Raw genomic sequence first — 25,927 nt, 5'->3', positions numbered from 1 at the left:
CAAACTGCATATTATTTCTCTTTGTGGCCAGCCCTAGCCCCTGACAGTACCTGGCACTGACTAGGTGCTCAGCAAGTGCTCATTCTGAGTATGGAAGGCTAGGGAAAGGGAAGAATCTGGAATGACTCCCAGGTTTTTGTCTTCAAAGGTAGGTGTATTGGTCTGTTTTTATGCTGCTCATAAAGACATACCCAGAACTGGGCAATTTACAAAAGAAAGGAGTTTAATGGACTTGCGGTTCCACGTGGCTGGAAAGGCCTCACAATTGTGGCAGAAAGTGAGAGGCATGTCTCACAAGGCAGCATTCCCTCACATGGCAGGGAAACTCCCATTTTTAAAACCATCAGGCTGGGTGCAGTGGCTCATGCCTGTAATCCCAGCACTTTGAGAGGCCGAAGTGGGCGAATCACCTGAGGTCAGGAGTTCGAGACCAGCCTGGCCAACATGGTGAAACCCTGTCTCTACTAAAAATACAAAAATTAGCTGGGCGTAGTGGCTCACACCTGTAATCCCAGCTACTCAGGAGGCTGACGCAGGAGAATCGCTTGAACCCGGGAGGTGGAGGTTGCAATGAGCCAAGATCACGCCACTGTACTCCAGCCTGGGTGGCAGAGCGAGACTCTGTCTCAAAATAAAAAAAGCCATCAGATCTCGTGAGACTCATTCACTATGACGTGAATAGTGCAGGAAAGACCCGCCCCCATAATCAATCACCTCCCATCAGGTTCCTCCCACAACACATAGGAATTGTGGGAGTTACAATTCAAGATGAGATTTGGGTGGGGACACAGCCAAACCATATCAGTAGGAAAATTGGAGGTGCCATTGATTGAGGTAGAGAACCTAAGAAGAAGATCATTTGTTTCTTTTATTTGATTTCTGACTTTTGGGAGGAGGAAAGGGCAGAGATCATGAATTTGGTTGTGGGCATAATGAGTTTGAGATGCCTCTGGGACACTTAAGGAAAGATGTAGATAGTCATTTGTATATGTGGGTCTGGGGTTCCCAGGGAGAGGTCAGAGTTAAAGATGATGCAGTGGGAGTTATCAGCAAGCACATAGATGAAGTTTTGGCAGCAGCGAAGTTGTATGGGGAAGGTGTGTTAACTGGGTCCCAAATTGGCAGCTTATGAGCTAAATCTACCTGTAGACATGCCTTATGGCACAGTGTTTTAAAATAATGTGAATATTTTTAGACAGTATGTAATTCTAGCTTGCTGTAACCCTGCCCCTTCTTGTTTTCTTATATCTGGCCCATTACACATATTTACCATACCTTCTTGGCTCTTTTAGGCATTCGAGTTGGTAATTTTTTAAGGAAGAAGAAAATGGAATGACCTAACTCTGGGGAATACTAATATATAAGGGTTGAATAGGATGAAGGAGAATAGGGAAAAAATGGCTGGAAAGATTAGAGGAAATCAGAAGAGAATAGAATTTCTCTCCAAAACTGTGGGAGGCTATATAGACAACGTACTTGTATAATAAAGTATAAAATGTAGATTCCTCTTCATCCAGCAGTTCCACTTCTAAATATTGTACATACAAAAGTAATCATATGTATGTATGCATTACTATAATATGCTGTTGCAGCATGTTTATGATAATAGCAAAAAACTGGAAACAGCCTAAGTGCCTCTGAGCCAAGCATGGTTCATGTAGTATGTCCCTGTGATGAAATAGTATGTAGCCATGAAAAATGATGTCAGACTGTATTTAATGGCATGCTCCCACAGTTTATTGTTAAATTTGTTAAAAAGCAAGTTATGGGACACTATATATAAGATAATTCCATTTATGTTAAATGTCTGTTTATGGAAGGAAAAGTCTGGAAGCTTTCACACACAAATCACAAGAACTTCCCAATAGCTAAATCTAGTAGACCTTTCTCTGGCCTCTGTGCCATTGACCTGTCTGTGGCTTTTGACACTGTTTAACCTTTCTTGGCTTTCTGCTTCTTGTCTTTTTTCCCTAACTTTAGTCCCATAGGCTGGCACTCAGGACTGAAAAATGGCAGAGTCATTCCTGGGAGAGCCCTTCAAAACTAGCAGTTTGTTTAAACCCTGGGCATACCCAAAGCAGGGCACTTACTGGGCAGTTCTTCCTGGAAAGGAGCAGTTAGGGACAGTATCTTCCTGACTCTCACCCCCTTGAGTCTACATATCTCTTCTGGGGTAAAACCCTTCCCAGGGCTCTGGGTACAAGTTTCCTCTCCTTGCCCACGTCCCCCACCCTCTAGCAAAGTTGCCTGGCTAGCCCCTCTCTCCCACGCCTTCTGTTCAATCAAGGGGTTATTTTTAACTGTGTTGTGTATACCATGCTTAAATCCTGGCAAAACACCAGAGCTTTGGAAGAGACACCCGAGATGGAAATAGTCTCCCACAACCTCTGGCCCCTTTCCAGCGCTTTTCCTTTTAAAGAGAGTAAACAACTAATCCAAACTGTAGACAGCCCAACGAAGAAAGTCCCTAGATGCTAGCACTGAGCAGCTGAACCCACAGCCTTGGCCATGACGTTAGACTGGGGCCTATCTTCAGCCCAGGGTGAGTCCAGGGAGAAGATGGTTCTTGCCACTTTCCTGGGCTTGGTGGTTCTAGAACCCTGTATCTTGGAATCATGGAGATTACTTAGTCCATTCCCCATTTCCAATAGCTAGAAGTCCTTGACCTGCAGAAACAGCCCGTTCATTTCAAGATACTCATCAGTAATTGGAGAGGCTTAACTATGAAAAGCCAGAATCTGCCTTTCTACAACTTCCCCCTGTGGTCTTAGTTCTGCCTGCCAGAGGACATAGGACAAGACTAATCCCTTTTCTCCATCAGTTGTTCAGAGATTTGAAGCTGGTGATGTCTCTTGCCAGACATCTCTGCCCTTATAGGGTATCATAAAGGGCCCCTCACTATCAGAAAACCAGAGAAGAAGTGGTTTTCTTCTCAGGGAGCATAGCAGGAGAAGCATCTCCCCATTTTTGATGCTCCTCATAATGCCTCACACCCAAAAGATGCTATTTTCTTCAATGGTCATGTCCCACTGACCATAAGCCTATTCTTGACATGCTCTTGCCAAGCCCCCTCCCTTCCTTCTCAGCACGTATGATGGAATGTGTGGGTCCAAACCAAGCTTGGCAAGGTAGCTGTCATTCTGGAGTATTTTGGATCCTCTTTGGTCTCCAATATAAACTGTTCCTTTCCTTTCTCTATGTCTTCCATAGATTTGAGGATTAAGCCGTTCTGTTCTTGTCTAAACAGTGCACATAAAAAGAGCGACTGAGATAAGCCTAATGCAGAAACTTGCCCCCTACACTGCAGGCAGTTAGCAGGGCTTCTGTCCTCTGAAGTTCACCAGCTTCTATCTCTCAGACCACCCTCCCTGTAGCCTACATTGGTATCCATCTCACACCTGGCCAAATCCACCTGGAAGGGCAGTTGCCTCATGCTTTCCTAGACCTTGTCATGGTCCACATGTGATATCTGAGAGCTACAGGCAAGGACTCATGCCCTAAAGAAGAGCCACAAAGTTCTAGAAGGAGCATTTACCCCAGAGTCAGACATCAGAGGTTCAAACCTGGTTCAGCACCTTCTCTCTTTGGACAAGTCACTCAAACTCTAAACCTCAGTGTCTTCATCTGTAAATTAGGGGGAATGCCTGTCTACTTACTTCAAATGAATTTTGTGAGGCTAAAATGATATTGTATAATGAAAAACAGTAAGAGCAAGGTGTTGATAATTATTTCATAAACATTTATTGAAACCCTGCCAGTATGTAAGCCCTGTAAGTGACATAAGTAGGAATCCCATGAGCCCTGTTGAATTTTGATCCAGCAGGAGGTCTGCTTAGGCCTCCAGGCCATCGAAATCACAGGCCATGCTGGGAGGAGGGGAGCCCCAAGTATGGGGAAGGGAACCTGGGACAGGGCAGAGCAAAGGCTTCCCAGAAGGGGCTGGAGTCAGGCTGAGAACAGGCCACCTTCACTGGTCTGGTCTGGTGTCAGGACACATGTTGTGCATAAAAGGCCTGAAACCCAAGGGAGGCAAGGCAGGAGCGAGACCTCAGGGGTTGGAACTGGAGATGGAGAAGCTCTCAGAGAGCTGTGTCTCTGGAGGGTGGGGGTGGGAGCTGATTGACATGAGGCTGAATCCCAGGCCAGGACCTATGGTTCGTGCATGTGAACTGTTCTTGGGAGAGCTGTGATGGGAAGAGGACAGGCTTGAAGCTAGTGGGGACGTGGCCATGGGGTGAAGTGGGTGTCTGCAGAGAGGAAAAGTAGAATGTTTACAAGGGCCACTGTGGAAAGGAGAAGAGGCTGGTACTAGGGAACCCCAAAACTATTGAGCACGGAGCAGACCAAGTGGGCCAGGAGTCTGTGGCAGCCACCTGTCTGCTTGTGTAGGTTTTCTCCAGCAGGTTTCGTCCTCCCAGTAGTGAGGTAAGGATTCTGAGAAGTAACCCCCATGCCAGAAAGCTTGGCCCAGATTGATTCTGCCTCCTAGGATTCATGTGTAGGAAACAGCCTCTGTTCCTGAAGTGAGGAGAAAGATGCTGGGGCTTGGGGCAGTGACAGGACTCAGGCCATTCCAGAAGGGAGCAGCCATGGCCCAAATGAGCAGCTGGCCACAGATAATAGTTCCCGGGACTGTCCTACATGTGGGACAACAGCAGGCTCCAGTGGATGGAGCACTCCAGCCTCTTTGGAATGAGGTGGCCGAAGTACTTGGCAAGGCTGTGCACTGTAACAACGAGGGGACCAGAAGAACCCTGGTAGAGAACTCAGAAGGAGGCTAGGGATACAGCCAGGCAATGTGCTACATGAACCTTTGAGACTGAGATATGAGCCCATGGGTGACGGCTTTTGGACCTGTGTTAATGGAGTGTGAGGGAGAGGCTGGGGTGTGAGGGAGAGGCTGGGGTGTGAGGGAGGGACTGGGGTGTGAGGGAGGGACTGGGGTGTGTGGGAGAGGCTGGGGTGTGTGGGAGAGGCTGGGGTGTGGGAGAGGCTGGGGTGTGAGGGAGAGGCTGGGGTGTGAGGGAGAGGCTGGGGTGTGAGGGAGAGGCTGGGGTGTGAGGGAGAGGATGGGGTGTGAGGAAGAAGCTGGGGTGTGAGGGAGAGGCTGGGGTGTGAGGGAGAGGCTGGGGTGTGAGGGAGGGACTGGGGTGTGAGGGAGGGACTGGGGTGTGAGGGAGGGACTGGGGTGTGAGGGAGAGGCTGGGGTGTGAGGGAGAGGCTGGGGTGTGAGGAAGAGGATGGGGTGTGAGGGAGAGGCTGGGGTATGAGGGAGAGGATGGGGTGTGAGGAAGAAGCTGGGGTGTGAGGGAGAGGCTGGGGTGTGAGGGAGGGACTGGGGTGTGAGGGAGGGACTGGCGTGTGTGGGAGAGGATGGGGTGTGGGAGAGGATGGGGTGTGAGGGAGAGGCTGGGATGTGGGAGAGGATGGGTGTGAGGTGGAGGATGGGGTGTGGGAGAGGATGGGATGTGAAGGAGAGGCTGGGATGTGAGGGAGAGGCTGGGTTGTGTGGGAGGGACTGAGGTGTGAGGGAGAAGATGGGGTGTAAGGGAGAGGATGGCGTGTGAGGGAGAGGATGGGGTGTGAGGGAAAGGATGGGGTGTAAGGGAGAGGATGAGGTGTGAGGGAGAAGCTGGGGTGTGGGAGAAGATGGAGTGGGAGGGAAAGGCTGGGATGTGAAGGAGAGGAGGGTGTGTGTGAGGGTAGGAAGGGGTGCGTGGGAGGGAGGAGAGGGTATGTGGGGGAGGGGGAGCGGTATGTCAGAGAGGGGTGTGTGTGGGAGATGATTGGGATGTGAGAAAGAGGATGGGGTCTGAGGGAAAGGCTGGGGGTGAGGGAGAGGAGGGGGTGAGGAGAGGAGGGGACATGGGGGAAGGAGGAGGTATGTAGGGGAAGGGGAAGGGGTGTGGGGGGAGGAAGGTGTGTATGGGGGAGATGATTGGGGTGTGAGAGAGGATGGGGACTAGAAGAGGATGGTATATGAGGGAGAGACTGGGGTATGAGGGAGAGGAGGGGGTAGAGGGAGAGGGATGTGGGGGACCGGGAATAGGAGGAGGGGGAAGAGGGGTGTAGGGGGGAAGGGGTGTGGGGGGAAGGAGGAAAGGATGTGTTGGGGAGAGGTGTGAGGGGGTGTGTTGGGGAGGGGTGTGAGCGAGAGGGGGTGTGAGTGGGGAGGACTGTCTCGGGGTAGAGAGAGTCCTGCCAGGGCTGCTGGTAAGGCACCTGCTGCTCTTCACCCTGCTTCTGACCGGACACTCCCTGAGGGAGAGGGAGGGCATGGCTGATACCAAAACTGGGAGGGGAGAGAAGGAGGTAAAGGAAACTGACAGTCATTGAGCAACGTGGTGTGCCAAGAACTTCGCATGCCTTATCTCACTTCATCTTCACAATAATCCATGAGGTGGTAGGTGTTATTAGCCCCTTTTTACAGCCATTCATTTGACAAAATATTTAGTGAGTGCACTGCTCTAGTACTGGAGGTAAAGCAGTGAGCAAAAGTGACCAACACTCCAGCCTTCGTGGGGCTCATATTCTAGTGGGAAGCAGGCAAAGAAATGATATAGAAATAGGCATACGGTATATTCGATGGTGGGAAATACTAGAGAAAAATAAAACAGGAATGGAAGTTCGAGAGGGGCTGCCATTTGAGACTGGGAAAGATCTTCATGGGAAGGTGACATTTAAGTAAAAACCTAAAGGAAATCAGGGAAGGCCATGCTGATATCTTGGGGAAGAGCCTTCCAGGCAGAGGAAACAGCCAATGCAAAAGCTCTGAGGTGGGATCCAAATGCAGGAAAGAGGCCTGGGTTAAAGAAGTGGGAAATATGAGAGATGAAGTAAGAAAGAGAAGTCTGAATCATGGGGGTGTTGGAGGTCACTCTAGGAATGGAGGATTTCGAGCAGAGGAGTAACTTCAGTTTTAAAGGATCGTTCTAGCTGCCTTGATGAGAATAGACTGTTGCAAGGCAGTCCAACTGGGAGGCTGTTGTGAAATACGGGAGAGATGATGGCCACCTGGACCATGGTGGAAGCAGTGGAGGTAGTAAGAAAGCATCAAGGTCAGGGTATATTCTGAAGGGAGAGCTGACAGGTTTGCTGCCAGCACAGGTGTGAGTATGAGAGAAAGAGAGTAATTTAGGCCAACTAAAAGTGTGTAGCCTGAGAAATTGGAAGAATGAAGATGCCGTTTACCAAGATGGAGAAATGACTGCAAGAAGAGCAGGTTTTAGGAGCATTATGAACTCAAGTTTAAACATGCAGAGTTTGAGATACCTCTTAGACGTCCAAGTGTAGCTATCAAGAAGGCAGGGGAAGGACCGGGTATGGTGGTTCACGCCTGTAATCCCAGCACTTTGGGAGGCTAAGGCAGACGGATCACCTGAGGTCAGGAGTTTGAGACTATCCTGGCCAACATGGTGGATGAGATCACCAAATAAGTGAACGTGGATGGAGGAGAGAAGCCAGGACTGAGCCCAGAGAATGGTGTGGGACATTGAGGGAGCAACTGCAGAAGGGAATGAGAAAGAGGAGCACCCAGTGCAACATTAGGAAACCCAGGAAAATGTGATATTCTGGGAACCAAAGAAAGTATTACAAAAGGAGTAATTAACTGTGTAATATGTTGCTGGTAGGCAGGATGATTGTATAAGTTACTATACAAACTAGGACACTTTTGAGAGTGAAAATGGACAATATTAATTACTCCAGGATAAGACACATAAACGAACATTGTTCCAGGCAAATCACAATGTATGGTCACTCTGTTGATAGGTTAAGTAAAGAATTGACCATTGGATTTAGCAGCATGAAAGTAATATGTGACCTTAAAGGATCATTGATATAAATGGGAGGAGAGAGATTGGAGACGGCAAGTGTAGATAACCCTTTGAAGGAGTGTTTCTGTAAAGAGATGGAGATAAACTAATAGGTGGTCACTATATGGGTGATAGTTGTACTGTTCTTTTAACTTTTCTGTATGAATGCTTTTCATAATGTAAAGTTAGAAGAGTGCAAATTTTAAAACCTTAAAAAAGAAGAGAGAAGGAGTTTAATATGGATAAACAACATATTTGTATGTCTCTGGGGATAATCCAGAAATGAGATGATGTAAGAGTGAAGACTTCCTGGAGCAGTGTCCTTTAGTAAATGAAAAAGATAAGATCTAGGGCACAAAAGTTGGCCTTAGTTACAACTATGGGCAGTTCAAATATAAAGTAGAGAATATAGGCACAAATGCAGGCAAGTGGTGATATGCAGCTTGTAAACATTCTATTCTGATTGTTTCACATATTTCAGTACCATGGTAAACAAGGTTATCTATAGGAGCAAGAATAAGGAAGGTGTTGGAAGTGTAGAGAGAAAAGAGAAAGTATGAGTAGTCATCCAAGAGAATGGAAGAATGACTGAGCTGATAACATGTGTGATTGCCAGGAAGTGTAAGGGCCTCACTGGAATTTTGAGTGAGACCAACCAGCAGCCAGCATGGTTTTTCTCCAGCCAGCCATATTCAGCTGTGCAGGTACATCCCCAGAGTAGGTAAGAATTTCAATTTAATCAAAGCTGTGTTTCCCCCAAATGAGAGAGGAAGAAGGAAGCTGAGGGTGAATGCAAAGAAGTGATTATAATGATTGATTTGGAATTCAAGCTGGATGAGAATTGCAGTAAGAATATAAGGAAGTAAAGGACAATGAAAAGATGGCCAAGCCAATGGCTTGATGATTTCAGTGTGTTGAGGATTGTTGGAGTTTAGCTACAAGAGCAGGTAAGCTATAGATACATAGATTCATGGAGGCAGTCAGGGAGTGAGAGCTTGAGACTGATATTAGAGAGGGCTTTAGTTACTATTAGCGACCCAGTTTAACATATAATTTAGGAGTAAATAGCTGAGATAGGAAAGAGATTAAAATCACTGGAGGAGGGGAGGCCAAGGCAGGCCTGCCTTGGAGTTTACCACTTTCTGTGTTTGGAATTGATATGGTTTGGCAGTGTCCCCACCCAAATCTCATCTTGAATTGTAATTTCAATTGGGGTTTCCCCCATTATGTTCTCGTGATAATGAATGAGTTCCCACGAGATCTGATGGTTTCATAAGCATCTGGCATTTCCCCTGCTTGTACTCACTCTCTCTCCTGCCACCTCGTGAAGAAGGTGCCTGCTCCTGTTTCACCTTCCGCCATGGTTGTGTTTCCTGAGGCCTCCCCAGCCATGTGAACTGTGAGTCAATTAAACCTCTTTCCTTTAGAAGAGAACTCATCTCTCCTGTTTCCTGCTGTTTGAGAAAAGAATACACAAAAATACTGCAACTGATAACTGCTTTAGAATTTCCCTTCTTCTTCTTCTTCTTCTTCTTCTTATTATTATTATTATTACTGAGACAGGGTCTCACTCTGTTATCTAGGCTGGAGTGCAGTAGCGTGATCTCGGCTTACTGCAGCCTCGACATTCCGGGCTCAAGTGATCCTCCCCCATCAGCTTCCCAAGTAGTTGGGATTACCTTGCCACCATGGCAGGGTAATTTTTAAAATTTTTTGTAGAGACAGGGTTTCACCATGTTGCTCAGGCTGGTCTCAAACTCCTGGGCTCGAGCAATTCACCTGCTTCGGCCTCCCAAATTGCCGGGATTACAGGCATGAGCCACTGCGCCCGGCTTAGAATTTCTCTTCACTTTATTTTTTATTTTTTATTTTTTTTGAGACAGAGTCTCGCTTTGTCACCCAGGCTAGAGTGCAGTGGCCGGATCTCAGCTCACTGCAAGCTCCGCCTCCCAGGTTCACGCCATTCTCCTGCCTCAGCTTCCCATGTAGCTGGGACTACAGGCGCCCGCCACCTCGCCCGGCTAGTTTTTTTTTTTGTATGTTTTAGTAGAGACGGCGTTTCACCGTGTTAGCCAGGATGGTCTCGATCTCCTGACCTCGTGATCCGCCCGTCTCGGCCTCCCAAAGTGCTGGGATTACAGGCTTGAGCCACCGCGCCCGGCCTATTTTTAACTGAGCCTATAGTTGAGCAGGGAGAGATCTGTCAAGGAAGGGGGTGCTAGACTTGCCAAGCACAGGGATCATAATTGATTTGTGACCCTAAAACATCAAGAGTGGAAGAAAAGCAGCTCAAGTCATAGAGCAGACCATGAGGGGAGAGAGCCAGTCAAGCATCGGGATTGAGGCTCTTAGCTGTCAAGTATAAAAGATTCAGTCCATAGAGGCCATCATAAGGTACAGTGGCGGGAAAGGCTAGAGATTTGGGCCTGAGTCAATAATGTGGAGCTGCTGAAGATCTTCCAGTGGAGGGACAAGATAGGCTGGGACTTGCTTATCTCCATAACTTTACCAGGTATTGGCAGTACCATAGCCTGGAAAGGTGTCATGTGTCTAGAATGACCTACAGCAAGTCTCTGGTCCTCCTTCCTGGTGGTTGGCTGGATGGCCATGGGGTGTGCTCGTTGCATGTGGATGGACGAATGTGAAAGAGGGATGCTGCAGCCCAGTAATTTATGGTTGTGACAGGCCCCTATCCAGTGGGCAGGGCCCATTGTAGTTATTCACTCATTCATTGATTACCTACAATGTGCTAGGTGCTGTTCTAGGTACTATGCATGTGATGAAAAGACAAGGCATGGTGACAAAACTGGCACCTCTCAGCTCACCCAGGAGGTGTGCAGAGGTGAAAAATGGCAGAAATAGGAATATCAGCCTCTGCGTTTGTATGGGGGCTGAAATTGTTATTGTGGGACAGTTCTCCCTATGCATCTTGACAATAGTCTGTGACAGGTTTCTGTCTATCACTAGCTTGACCCATCCCATTTGGTAATTGATCAGGTGTTCGGAGAGAGAGAGAATTCTGCCCCTACAGCCTTACCCAAGGTCTCCAAAGTCGAGAACAATGTTTGAGCCCCTGGACTGAAGAAAGCAGCTATAGTATTTTCCTGTAGGAACACAGTCCCCAGCTAGGACTAAAGGGGACCTGCATGGGAAATTCCGGGAGCAGTGTGCATTCATGCTTTGCCCAGTCTGGGGCGGTGATAATGATTGTGATGTCATCTAGCCACATGGGTGCAGGGTCTTCAGACTTCCCTAGTCAGCAGAGTTGGCTCACCCTTCTCACTTCCCGGCAGAGAAACACACAGAGGCCAAATTCAAGACCCCAGAGACAGCAACAGGCAGGTAGGTTTCTCCTTAATCTGTGATTTGGATGCTCTTCACTGAAGAAAAGAGAGAAGGAATAGATTTAGGGAAAGATAATGGGCTCCTTTTTTGATATGTTGAGCCTAGGTGCCAGTAGGTTATCTTGGGCAAGATACTCCAGGTGCAGTTGGATATATAAGTCTTGAGCTCAGGACACAAGTCTAAGTTTGAGACGGAGATTCAGCAGCCCCCAGTTAGAGATATGTGTCTGGATGTCTGGAACTGGAGCCCACCTGTAAACAGTCACATTTTCCAGCCTTTTCTTTTTAAAATCTACCTGGGACTGTAAGCAATGATGGGATGCAGAGCAGATAGTGGTCAGCAGTGACTGCCCTCGTGCCCCTCCCCTGAAGGTATAGGGTCTCATCTCACAGGACAGCATCTGCTCATTCTCTGTCATGTTGTCTCCCTCCTTAGCAGAGGAAAGAATATGGCTGAAACCTTCCCTTCCAGGAATCTCATTTCTCGGGGTTCAGAAAGTAACATATCTGTATTAATTTCCTGTGGCTGCCCTAACAGGTGATTCCTTCACAGTTCTGGTGGACAGAAGTTCCAAGTCAGTATTCCTGGACTGAAGTCAAGGTGTCAGCAGGGCTGGGCTCCCTCCAGATGCTCTAGGGCACATCCATCTCTTGCCTCTTCTGCCTCTGGTGACTGCTAGCATCTCTTGTCTCGTGGCCGCATCTCTCCAGTCTTGACCTGTGATCACATTGCCTTTTCAAAGTCTGTGTGTGGTCAAATCTCAATCCACCTCTCTCCTCTAAGGATTCAAAATGCTGTTAGGGCTCACCTAGATAATCCAGGATTATATCCTCATCTCAAAATCCTGCTTTAGGAAGTGTACATCCTACCAGAAAAACACAAGCAATAAACAACTAAGAATTAAAATAGTAAATTACCACAAGATAAATGCCATGGGAAGAAAGAAAGTATGGCAAGGTGACAAGGAGCAAGTTGCATTATTAAATAGGATGGTGAAGGTTGGCCTCACGGGAAATGAGAGATTGAATAAAGACTGGAAAGAGGTGAGGAATGAGCCAAATGTGTGTCTGAGGAAGAACATTCCAGGCAGAGGAAAGAGCTCTAGTCAAGACCCTAAGGAAGCAAGGAATGTGGCTGAGGGACTATGAACAGAGGGAGAGTAGTAGGAGATGAGACCAGAGAGGAAGTTGGGGTGAGGGAGATCATAGATGGCCTTGTAGGCTGTTGTAAGGATGTCAGCCTTTACTCTGAGATAGAAAGACGTTGCCCATGTGGAAATATTGATCTTTGATAGAAGAATGGAATTTTGCTCAGTTTTATCAAGAGAGAAGAGCAGACATGGTAATTTTGTAGATTTGGTGGGAGGCAGATCTCTGATCTCACTTAACAAATATTTATTCAGCACCTTTTATGCTAGGCACAATTCTGAGTACTGGGGGGCATGACAGTGAACAGAATGGGCAGCTCCTGTTCACATGGAGCTTACACTCTCCCGATAATAACAAGTGCACATGGGAGAGAGGAAGCAATGCACAAAGAGTGATACGTGCTACGGAGAAAACAAGAGAAGATGACATGAGAGAATGACTGCGGCAGGAAACCCACTTTAGACAGAAGAGTCAGAGAAGACGTCCCTCAGGAGGTGACATTTGAACAGAAATCTGATTGAAAACGTAGGACCAGCCTTGGGAAGATCCAGAGCTGTTCTGGAAAGTTGCAGACTCAGAAAAAGGCTTGTATTTAAGGACTGGACAGAAAGCCAGTATGCTGTAACAGGGTGAGGACGGAGTAGGATCTGGGGTGTGGTGAGACACTGGTGAGCATTAGGCCCTTTAACCTATGGTTTGGCTTTATTTGGAGACAATGGGAAGGTTCAAACCTTCATGGCATGGTTGGCATGGTATGGTTGATGATTTATCATGCTGGCCTCCTTGAGAGAATGGACTCTGAAAGAAAGACAAGAGCAGAAGCTGCTCATTGACCATCATAGTGGTCCAGAAATGATTATTTCGACTGGGGTCATAGCAGCGGAGAGAGGTAAGTGGGCGAATTTAGAATATGTTTAGTGATTGTATTAATAGGACTTGCTGATGAGTTGGATGAGAGGCAGCCAAGAAAAAGAGATGAGTCAAGAATGACTCCAAGGGATGCCATCCAGTTGGCAAGAGGGAGATTTGTTTGTAAAATAGGCGTTGCTCTTTGTGAGGATCTGGGAATATGGGACTGAAAGAGAAAAAAGAATGACTCCTAGGTTTTGGCTTGATCAACTACATTAGCTTGGCCCCTGCCTTCCTCACCATCAAAGCCAGAGCCGCTGCTCCTGCACTGTGACCTGGCATATCACTGGTATTTTCACCACTGCTTTGAATCCCATCATACTCCTGTCCTTCCATCAAACCTGCTACAGCAGGGCCCAAACATGGTTGGATCCATCCGACTTTTCCTGCTTCTACTTCTGGGCTGCTTAGCACCACTGCCTTGGCAACACACAAACACAGCCTTGGCACTACTGTGGCTTCATGCTCTCCGGCCTCTGTACACAGCTTAGCAATCCTTGTCCCTGTCCCAGGGGAACACGAATTGGTCTGGTTGGCCCTGGAAAATCCACATGGTGGAGGCTGTCACCCCAAACGGCTCCTGTCTCTTGCAGCCCACAGGCATTTACTGAGCACCTGGTGTGTATTTGGCTGAGAGCTACGGGTGCCACAAAGTCTGCTGGGGAACTGGGCAATAACACTAGCATGTGCTAAGTGCTAAGAGGTCAGTGTGACTTACCATGGTGACTGTCCCAAATCTTTCCTATTCATAAGTCCCTACAGTCTACACCCTCATACCACAACCCCAAATCTTCCCAGGGAAAAGCGTCGATCTGGTGAGCATTCTCTCAGGTTCTCCATACTTCTAACCTTACCTATTGGAGTAGCCATCTTCACATCCTCCTACCTTTCCAGGGAAAAGATATCCTGTTTTCTGTGTTCCTCCCCTTATACTCTGGATCTATTCCCTTCCTCTCCTCCAGGGCTTCATTCCACTGTTACCCCTGCTGTCACCTACCTGCTCCCTCTCTCTGCTTGACTCCTTTCCATCTGAATACAAACATCTCAATTCTTCCCCATCCCACTTCATCTCCAGCCTCCATTCCATTTCTGTCCTCTCCTTCACTACCAAGTCTCTTTAGAAATTGTCTGATCTCTGTCTTGAACACTTTCTCACTTCTTTCCCTCCTCAACCCCTGCAGTTGGTTCTGTCCTCTCTATTCCCCAATAGTGTGTTCCCTAAGGGGCCAGTGACTTTCATGTATTACCAGAAGTAGTGCGGTTAATACGAACGTGGATATAAATAGTGCCCATCCTGAGGTCATTGCGAGATTAAATACGAAAATGGAGAGAGCGCTTAGAACAGTGCCAGGAACGCAGTAAGAGCTCAGTTGTTCATTGCTGTTATTACTGTTATTATTGTGACGTTGATCATATATTTCATAACTGCCTCTCTGTTTGACTGCCTTACCCATTATCCACCAAGGCAGGGACTCTGAGTTATTTTATTTTATTTTATTTTATTTTATTTTATTTTGGGACAGAGTCTCACTCTGTCACCCAGACTGGAGTGCAATGGCGCTATCTCAGCTCACTGTAACTTCCTCCTCCTGGGTTCAAGTGATTCTCCTGCCTCAGCCTCCCAAGTAGCTGGGATTACAAACGCCCACCACCACTCCCAGCTAATTTTTGTATTTTCAGTAGATACAGGGTTTCACCATGTTGGCCAGGCTGGTCTTGAACTCCTGACCTCAGGTGATCCACCCGCCTCAGCCTCCCAAAGTGTTGGGATTTACAGGCGTGAGCCACCACGTCCAGCCTCTTGAGTTTTTTATATTCGCAGTGACTAGCACAGAGCCTGAGATAAGCTGGGGCTTAGCACATATTGGAGACATGGATGGTAGATGTTGGTCACCAACAGGACCGTGCCTTTGGGCTTTGGGCTACGTGGCCTCTGCAGACCATCTGGCCATCAACCAGGCTCTTCCTGGCGGAGGGGCGCCTGCCTGTCATGGCAGCTTCTCAGCTCACAGTTTCCTCCCCAGTATTCCCCACTTCCCTCCCTCCTTCTTCTACACAAGGCACAGGCTGTCAGCAGAGTCAGTGGGAGCCTGTCAGCAGGAGCCCAGGCACTGCCCCTTGAGGGCCTCTGGCTCAGCCTCTCCTCTCCTCCTTCAGCACAGGCCTCCCTGCCTGTCACACATGTCATGCATGTGGCTCCAGCCTGTCTGGACACAGATGTGGCCACAGTTCCTAGGCAGGCGGGGTGGGGGCAGTAGCTGGCAGTATTTCAGACCGGGGGTGGGGGTATCTGTGAACGTTGGAAATATCACTGGAAGCCTGGTGCTTTGGAACAGGGATATCAAAGTGTCCATGAGGATCCACACAGAGGTGGTCCCCAGACCTCCAAAGGTGAGCAGGAATTGGCCTGGATTGGCCCTGGAAGATCCACATGGTGGAGGCTGTCACCCCAAGCTGTTCCTGTCTCTTACAGTTCACAGGCATTTGCTGAGCACCTGCTGTGTGCTTGGCTGCAAGCCGGGGGTGCCGTACAGCCTGCTGGGGAACTGGGCCATAACATTAGCATGTGCTAAGAGCTCACTGTGCACAAAGAACACTGATGACCCAGAGGAGTGCTTGGTCAGTCCTGTGTGGCTCCGGGAAGACCTCAGTGAGGTAGAGATGCCGCAGTCCAGTCTTGAGGAATGAGCAGAAGTTCAGCATGTGAATGATAAGGAGATGAGAACCCCAGGCAGAGGGAACAGTGGTATAGAGGCATGGAGGCGTTAAAAGAGCCTGGCCAACTCTGGAAATTATACGTGGTTGTACGGGGCTAAAGCGTAGGGAAAGGGAGGAGAAAAGGGGGTATCTGAGGCTGGAGAGGTAGACAGGAGCCTTGTAAATCAGACTGAAGAGCTTAACCTTTACCTTCTAGGTAGCAGTTGCAGTTGGTAATATCTCGTATCAAACTAATTCAAGCAAAAAGGAAATTGTATTAGTTTACGTAACTGTGAAGTTCAGGACCTGAACTATCTTTAGGCCCACCTCAATCTAGGACTCAAACAGTGTCTTTCTCCCTGCAGCCATAGAAGGTGGCTCCAGCAGTTCTAAGCTCGAAGTTGGCACATTTTTTTCCTTAAAGGGCCAGATAGTAGATGTTTTCGGCTTTGTGGGCCATATAGTCTCTGTCACAAGTTTCTGCTGTTGTAGGACAAAAGCAGCCATACATTGTTTAAATGAATAGGTGTGGCTGTATTCCAATAAAATAAAACTTTTTTATAGAAACAGGCAGCTGGCCTATAGGCTGTAGTTTGCCTGACCCTGTTCTAGGCTTGCATGGTTTGTATAGCTCACTATCTTAGAGAAAAAAAAGAGACTCCCACAGCCCCCAGTGTCCAAATACGAAATCTCAGAGAAGACCATGGTGTGTAGCACTTAGGTCAACTGCCCATTCTTTTATTTATTTATTTATTTATTTATTTATTTATTCATTCATTTTTGAGACAGGCTCTCACTCTGTTGTCCAGGCTGGAGTACAGTGGCAAGATCATAGCTCACTGCAGCCTTGACCCTTCCAGGCTCAAGCGGTCCTCCTGCCTCAGCCTCCTAAGTAACTGGGACTACAGGCGTGCACTACCATGCCTGGCTAAATTTTTCAATTTTTTTTTTTCATAGTGACAGAGTCTCACTGTGTTGCCTAGGCTGGTCTCAAACTCCTAGGCTCAAACAGTCCTCCCACCTCAGCCTTCTAAAGTGCTGGGATTATAGGCATGAGCCACCATGCCTGGCCAGGTGCCCATTCTTGAGCCACTTAGGAAGGGGTCTCCTGGTTGGTCAGCCCGGACATGTGCCCATCCCAGTAGCAGTGGTGGGGATCAGCCGAACCAGGAGCATAGGGAATGAAAAGTGGGATGCTATTGTAGAAGACGGGAAGAGATGTGGATATCCACTGCAACATGCCAACAAGAAGGAGCATGAACTGAGTGCCTGAAAATACCAGTGATGATCCAGCTTGAAATTGGTCCTGACACAGCCTCAGGCACCAGGCCGGCCCTACAGTGCTGATGCACGCCCTGCCTGGCCTTTTCCTTCTGTGCAGTATTTGCATTTCAGCTGCTTTGTTTATACCTAGTCAGAATGCACTTGCCCACTCATTCTTCCTCACACGTTGCTCCACCTGCCTGGGTGGAACTAGAGGGCAGAGTCACAAGGGTGCAGGCTGAGGAGGGTGCCAGGCTGAAGCCTTTGCCTCTGCCCTTGGTGGGGGCTGCTTCCCTCCTCCAGCCTCTGCATTCTCTCTTCTTATCTTGAAGGGACAGTTACTTATGGTTCTCTTCTCTTCTGTGCTTTTGTCTTACAACTACCCTTCTCAACATTCTCCACCAGGCTTACATTTATTTATTTGTCTTTCGAGGTTTAGCTCAGCGTTGCCATTATCTCCTTTGAGAAGTCTTTCCTATACCCTCAAGTTGGTCAGTGACCTTTGTACCAAAATGTAGGATGCTATTCCAGAATATAGAATGTGGACATGTATTTTCTTATGATTATTTATCTACCTGTCTCTACCACTAGCTTCTTGAGGAAAGGACCAAGGCTAATTTACCTTTAGGTTCCGAGCTCGTACTCAGCACAGGACCTAGCACTGAGTAGGCAAGCAGTTGTTGGTTAGGGCTATGTTTTCCAGCTCCATCTAGTCCCGCGTAAGATGTGGAAGCAAGAGCTTCCTCAACAGGCTTGGAATAGTACTTGTTGGTTGGCACCTGGTGTTTGTCTCTTTACCTCTGAGCTGCCTCTCTAAGGACATATGATGCCCACCTGCTCTTAAATGTACCATCCTTTCTCCTTCGACCCCTGCTTTCCCATAGGACCCATCTCCCATGGGATTCATTCAAGTGGTCAGCAAGGGGAACTCAGCAAGATATATATTTGACAGGGCATTTAGAAAGTGTTTGCGTTGCTTGCTTAGACATACACCAGGCTCTTCCTGTGCATGGCCCTTTATGGTGGGGCTACAGCAGCTAGATCCCAAGCAAGACCATGTAGACTCTAGAACACCTATCTCCCTACATTATGTCTATCCCACCACTACTCAGAGAAGGTTCTAGGAAGGTGCATCTGTGGGATTTCGCTTCATCCTGTTGGATGACAGTCTCACCTTGTGGGAGCCAAGGCCTGTGGTTGAATCTAATGGACTGATGTGCTGTGGTCCCTGGTCTAAGAACTCATTGCTGGGCTCTGCCTTCCCTTTGTCTCATGGGCTGCTTGCACTCATCAAACTCATTGGGAGAAGTGGCTAAAAGGCTGGCCACCTAACCAACCAGGCACAGATGACAAGCTGAAGCCATCTGTTACCCTAATCCAGCAAACCCATATCTGGAAGCACTTCTTTCAGTTGGGTTGGTAGGAACTAGGGGGAAGACCCTACCCTGGATCTGCTCGTGCCCACACATAACTACTTCCTCACCTCCCTCCTTAATAAGACCAGTCAGCTTCCATGCCAATCTGTGGATACAGGCTTAATATTCCGAGCCTTAGAACATGGTTTAGGTTGATGAACCAGAGTTGAGGACATTCACTTTCTACGCTGCACCTAAGCCACATTTTTGAGCATTAAATGAGCTGGAAGATCTCTTAGGAGGGCCCCAGGTTGCCCTTCCTGGCTGGTTAGCCTGACCCTTATGCCTAATCATAGTCCTCTTTCAGTCTACAGGTCTGTGAGCAGGGCAGCCTCTTGGCTCCTGAGGTTCCACCTATGCTGTGAGAGACACAGGGGTCAGATCCACACTCAGCATGTACTCTCCTAGGGCCCGAAACCCCCAAACTACTAGGCTGTGGAATCTAAGGAGAAACGATAGGCAAGTTCCAGTGCAACTTCCGTCTCCTCCTTCCCCTGGTCCTTCTCACGCACTCACACACACCCTGCTGAAACTTGATCCTGAGGCCGCCTCGCGTGCCGGGTTGCTGGCAGGGCTGGCGGGCTGGGGCCTGTCTTTTGGATCCTGCCCCACCCTGCCCTGCTACCCCCTAGGCCAGGGCAAGCAGGTCAGGCGTCCCATACCTCCGCTAGTCTGACCAGTCATTCTACACCTTAAGGGCCACCTCCACCCTGGCCAGGCCCCCAAACTGGCACACTGGTCTGGACGGAAGCCCCTGGATTCTGTTACAGGCATATAGCATGAGGCTAAGCCACCTGCGTAATTAACACACACACACACACACACACACACACCGTCTACCATCACCCTACCCCCACATTTCCTGTTGTTTATGGGCCCCAGCCCAGTTTTCAAGGCCTCTGCAGGCGCCTAGCCACCTCACAGGGGGTGAACAAAGTGCAGTAGGAACACTGGAGGAGGAGTGCAAGCCTCCCTGGCGGAGTCAGGGGAGACTGTCCAGAGAAGTAGTCTTTCAACTTAATAAGAATGAAACAGAACAGAGGATGCCAGAGGCTGGGAAGGGAGAAATAGGGAGAGACTTGTTAAATTATACAAAATCACAGCAAGATAGGAGGAATAAATTCTAGCATTCCATGGCACTCTAGGATGATTGTAGTTAGCAATAATATATAGTTTCAAATAGCTAGAAGGAAGATATTGAATGTTCTCAACACAAAGCAATGATAAATGTTGGCTGGGCACAGTGGCTCATGCCTGTCATCCCAACACTTTGGGAGGCTGAAGCAGGCAGATCACCTGAGGGTCAGGAGTTCAAAACCAGCCTGGCCAACATGGCGAAACCCCGTCTCTACTGAAAATACAAAAATTAGCTGGGCATGGTGGTGCACACCTGTAGTTCCAGCTACTCGGAAGGCTGAGGCAGGAGAATTGCTTGAACCTGGGAGGCGTAGGTTGCAGTGAGCCAAGATCGCGCCACTGCACTCCAGCCTGGGCAACAGAGCAAGACTCTTGTCTAAAAATAAATAAATAAGAAATGATAAATGTTTGAGATGATGAATATGCTAATTACCTTGACTGGATCACAATATATTATATGTATCACAGCATCACTTTGTACTCCATAAATATGTACAATTATTATGTGCCTATTAAAAAAATTTTTTAAGAATAAGTATGCATTTTTTCCAGACAGAGAAGGAAAGTGGTTGGGAAATAGAGCAGAGGTGTACATTTCAGGCAGAGATAATGCATGTGTAAATGCATGAAGACAGACATGTCTACAAATAGTGCTGGGCTGGGAGTATATAACAGTAGTCCTAGGGGAGTAAAATCTAGATTGCATTAGATAGGAGGGTGACTAGGAGATGAAGAAGTGGAGACAGAATATCCACTGCCCTTCCTAGCTTTTGCCATGAAGGGATGAAAGAAAAGCTGGTAGCTAAAGCGGGTATATGGCCAGGAAGCTTTGTCGAATTTGTTTGTTCGTTTGTTTGTTTTTACAGGGGAGAGACCTGAGCCTTATTGTGTGCATAAAGAGAAACAAACAGAGATGGAACCCATAGCATGATAGAAAGATCTGCTTTGGTGTCATGGGGATGGGGTAAGGAGGCCAAATTTAAGAATAGGTAAAGGGGCTGATAGATTTGTGGGTAAGGAAGCCAGAAACTGAGGGAGTTCCTAGCTGATGGCCTTGTTTTTTCTGTGAAGTGAGAGGAAAGATACCTGCTTAAAGAGAGTTGGAAAAGGATAGAGTTTATGGAGAGTGGAGAATGTTTGGAATAACTGCTGAGCAAAGTCGAGGACCTAGTGCCTCATAAATTTGTGGTGGCATCAGTGCACTTTAGTGTATATGTGTGTGTGTTCTCGCAGCCCCTCGAATATAAAAGGTACAACAGTGTAAGATTAGATCAATCTCTGATTGGATTTTGCCTAATATGTGGGACAAAAGGACAGTGGAACCAAGGGGTATAGGCCCCTGGCAAGAGTGAGATTGAGGAGATGGATGGGATCTAGCCAAGAGAGATAGTAGACTAGAAGTATGTATAGAAATCAAGTGGGTTTGGAGTGAAGAAAACAAAGGAGAGAAAGAGAAAATAGAACATGAAGAAATTGTATTCAGAGAGTATCGGAGATTAATATTTTAAAAGTGATGAAGAGTTTCAGAATGTGGCTGTGGAACTGAGTGGCTGACGTGGAGTTAAGATGAGGAGGTCACTGGAGTCAAGTAAGTCATCTTCGAGGCCAGAGTTGTAGGCATTGAAGTTTCTGAAAATAATTGAGCAAGAATTGGGTTTGCATAGAATATGAGACAGATGCTGAAACCTTGAGTGAATATGGCAGAGTTGGTAGATGATCGGTTGAAACTTGGTAATAAAAGTGATGGTGATGTAGTGATGGAGGTGAGGATGATGTTAGGGAAAGTTATGGCACTGGCTGTGATTGTTAGAAATTCCACATCCACCACTGTCCTTTCTAGGAGTTCTAGGGTAACAAGAACGTAGCGTTCCAAGTCCTTGTTCCCAACTTGAAACCTGATCTCCCCATCACCATGAAAGCATGCCTGTGGCCAAGAGAAGGAGGAGGAGGAGGAGGAGGAGGAGGAGGAGGAGGAGGAGGAGGAAGAGGCTAGAGCACAGCACAGGACATGTTGAGGGAACAGTCCTTGAATCCATGCGGCTGCAATCAATGATACAAGGAGGGAAAACCAGGAATTAAAACAAGCAGCAAATCTCCTAAGAAAAGGTGAAGAAAAACTACAGGATAGTCTTAGAACACGTAAAGAGAGGCCTTTGTTAGTCCTATGGAACTAGATAAAATTGGATCTGGTCTTTACACCAACCAAAATAGACCAGAGATTTAAATGTAAAACATGAAAACACACAATCACTAAAAAAGTATGGATGAATTTCTCTATAACCTGGGGATGAGGAAAACTTTCCTATGACTCAAACTCCAGAAGCAATAGGGGAACGACTGATAAATTTGACTTAAAACAACAACAACAACAACAAAACCTATTGTGTGGGAGGCCAAGAATGACCATAGCAGCAGCTTTCTGCCTCCTGCTTTGAGAAAAAATAAAAATCTTTTGTAAAAATGAGCGGGGGAGGGAGAAAACACCAAAACCCAAGTAAATAAATAAACAAACAAGGGGAAATATTTGTAACTGTATCTCAGAGAGTTTATATATTAAATATATAAAGAACTTTTAAAAAAGAGAAGGAAAAAATAGAAAAAGAACTGCAAATGGCCCTTCCATATATGAAATAATGCTAAATTCCACTCAGAACAAAAGAAATGCAAATTTAGATGACAGCGAAATGCTGTTTTTTTTTCTATCAGACTAACAAAATCAAAACGTTTGACAGTGTACTCTTGGTGAGGTTGCAGGGGTTGTGGGGGAGTGGCACTTTCTTTTTTTTTTTTTTTTTTTTTGAGACGGAGTCTCACGCTGTTGCCCAGGCTGGAGTGCAGTGGCGCGATCTCGGCTCACTGCAAGCTCCGCCTCCCGGGTTCCCGCCATTCTCCTGCCTCAGCCTCCTGAGTAGCTGGGACTACAGGCGCCCACAACCGCGCCCGGCTAATTTTTTTTTTTGTATTTTTAGTAGAGACGGGGTTTCACTGTGGTCTCGATCTCCTGACCTTGTGATCCGCCCGCCTCGGCCTCCCAAAGTGCTGGGATTACAGGCTTGAGCCACCGCGCCCGGCACTTTCATACATCACTGGTGGGTATTTCAAAATGGCACAATCCCTGTGGAGGGGAATTTAGCAGTACGGAGCAAAATTAAAAGATACACACTTTCCCTTTGATCCGGCAAACCCACTTGTAGGAATCTATTTCAAAGATACATTGGCAAGTAGAAAAGATATATGCATTAAGTTATTCGTTGTAACCACTACTAGTAGAACCTACTTTACAAAAGACTGGAAATAACCCAGGAGATTGATTGAATAAAATAAGGTACATAATCAATCATGAAGTATTATCCAGCATGTAATTGTAATGGAGTGCTCACCAGGATATATTGTTTAGTAAAAAAAGAAAAATAGACAAAACTGTATGTATACTGTGTTACCTTTTTAGTGAATAAAGAAGGGAACAGGAATACACACACACACACACAGGTATCATTTATTTACTTATATCAAAAAAACAAAAGGGATACAATAAAACTAATAAAAATGAATACTGTGTGGGACTAGATGTAACAGGCGGACAGAGATGAAAGCTAGACTTCTTTGAATATATTTTGTTTGTAGATTTAATTGTGTAACTATGCAAAACTCTATATCATCATTAAACAAAATCAATTAAAATGAGGGAAAAGCTCTCCCTTGAAAGCAAAAGCGGAATGAAACAAATGAACCTAACTATGTATCATGTCATTGATGAATTAAACTCAGCAGAATTATTTCAACTGGCAAATGCAAAGTAATTTGTCTGTTCTGCTAGTGGGGTATAGCCTAAGGCAAAAAGAACTGCAAAGAAACCTTAAATTGTTTTTAGTAATGATAGTGTTAGTAGTATACTGGTATTGTTTTTCTGAAACCATTATATACATTTTCTCTATGTATATGTTAGGATCAAGCAAAAAAAGTAATTGTGTTAATGTCACTGGAAACAAGGATGTCAGCTTAAAAGAGATACAAATATAAAGTCAAATATAGTAGGTAAACAATTGTTTGCTATGTGAATTATATATCAATAAAGCTGTTTTTAAAAAGAAAAAGAAGATAAATACAAATCTTATAATCCTAATTTTGTATTGGAAATACTAGTTGCAAATGAATGATGTATTCTTTTCCTCAAAAAATTAATTCCTACCCTGAGCAATATAGTGAGACTCCATCTCTACAAAAAATAAAAAATAAGTCAGGTGTGGTGGCTCATGCCTGTAGTCCTAGCTACGCAGGAGGCTGAGGTGGAAGGAATGCTTGAGCCCAAGAGTTTGAGGTTGTAGTAAACACAGATCACACCACTGTACTCTAGCCTGGGCAATGGAACAAGAGCCTGTCTCAAAAAAAAATTATAGTCAAAATTTTAGGTGTGATAATGCTTTAAGAAAGGTTGTTTAGGTATGTTTTACATTTTAAGGTGTCCTTATCTTTTAGAAAATAATGCTGAAATATTCTATGGATGAAATGGCATAATTTCTGGGAATTTTCAAAATAGTATAGAAAGAAAGTGGATGGGGTATTAAAGAAACAAAATTGACCATGATTGAAAATTCCTGAATCTGGGTGATGGGGGTGGCAGTGTTGACTGTACTATTTTTTCTGCTTTTTTATATGTGAAATTTTCCGTAATGAAAAGTTTAAAAATATATACACCGGAGGAAAAAATGAGTTCCCTTTGCAAAGAGATGCACCCAACTAGCAGAAGTGTTAGAGGAGAGCTGGTTGAATCATTCAAGGAATAGAAAGAGCAGCTACAGAAAGAAAATCCAAAGCCAAAGGCCTGATGAAAGAGAGAGACGAAGTGGAAAGTGTTTGAGGCTGAGCATGGTGGCTCACGCCTATATTCCCAGCACTTTGGGAGCCTGAGGCAGGAGGATCACTTAAGCCCAGGAGTTCAAGACCACCCTGGGCAACATAGCAAGACCTCATCTCTACCAAAATTAAAAATAAAATGAGAACTTAGCTGGGTATGGGGGTGGATGTCTGTAGTCCTAGCTACTCAGGAGGCTGAGGTGGGAGGATCATTTGAGCCCAGGAGTTTGAGGTTACAGTGAGCTGTGTTCATACCACTGCACTCCAGCCTGGGTAACAGATATATATGGGACAAGTGAACATGCTCAACAATATCTGAATGTAACTGGGAAAATATGGAATATGGGTCACTCTACAGGGCAAATAACCTACATACATAGAACTAGGAAATATGCGTATGTCCTAGTTTTGACCGGCCTGGAAATAATGACTAACCCATAACAACATGAGCTTCCCTAGCTACTCTGATGGTGATCTGTAAATACCATTACCAGTTGAAAGGAACCAGGGTTCCTTGGGAAAATAAATGACTGATTCCAGGTCAGGGCAAGAAATGTACAAGATCAGCCGCAAACATCTTTTCATACCATAAAGCCAGGACATTATCAAAGATTACTGGAATATGTCCAGAAGATTCAGGAGCCAAATTGAAAAGACTCCACTGGCCAAAGAAGGGATAATCTGAGCATCAAAAAATAATGATTGGCTGGGCCCAGTGGCTCACGCCTTCGGAGGTCAAGGTGGGTGGATCACCTGAGGTCAGGAGTTCAAGATCAGCCTGACCAACATGGTGAAACCCCATCTCCACTTAAAATACAGAATTAGCCGGGCATGATGACGGGTACCTGTAATCCTAGCTACTCAGGAGGCTGAGACAGGACAATCACTTGAACCCAGGAGGCAGAGGCTGCAGTGAGCCGAGATCGCACCATTGCACTCCAGCCTGGGCAACAAGAGTGAAACTCCATCTCAAAAAATAATAATAATAATTAATAAATACATAATAATGGTTACAGAAATTACAGTAGATTGACATATATCAAATACATGAAAATGTCTGAATTCCTAATGATTAAAATGTAAAAAAGCCTCATTAATCATCTTTGGAGGGTGCTAAGGAATCAGCTCATTATTATGCAAATGGGTAAATAAGGGGAAAAATTAAGCATTTTATCTCATCTTTTCTGTAGGACTGCAACCAAAGAGTTATGAGAGAAAGTTTATAGAAGTATCGTAGCATCTCCTAAAGAAAGGATGGATTTAGGCGGTGATCCTCAGTGGCTACTACAAGCATTCTGTGCAGAGCCACTGAGAACTTGATCAGTTCTAGCCAAGAACACTTGAA

The 25,927-nt window shown here is 46.2% G+C and overlaps 1 protein-coding gene across 36 annotated transcripts in view; it reads left to right on the top strand.

Annotated features, from left to right (window-relative positions):
* Window positions 1-25,927, top strand: part of ST3GAL3 (ST3 beta-galactoside alpha-2,3-sialyltransferase 3) — a 232,697-nt gene that overhangs the window by 168,744 nt on the left and 38,026 nt on the right. The gene's annotated exons all lie outside the window — the stretch shown is intronic.

This window comes from Macaca mulatta, chromosome 1, assembly GCF_049350105.2.
Source record: "Macaca mulatta isolate MMU2019108-1 chromosome 1, T2T-MMU8v2.0, whole genome shotgun sequence".
Lineage (NCBI taxonomy): Eukaryota > Metazoa > Chordata > Mammalia > Primates > Cercopithecidae > Macaca > Macaca mulatta.
Note: the sequence above shows the minus strand (reverse complement) of the source record. Positions and strands in the feature narration are given on the sequence as shown.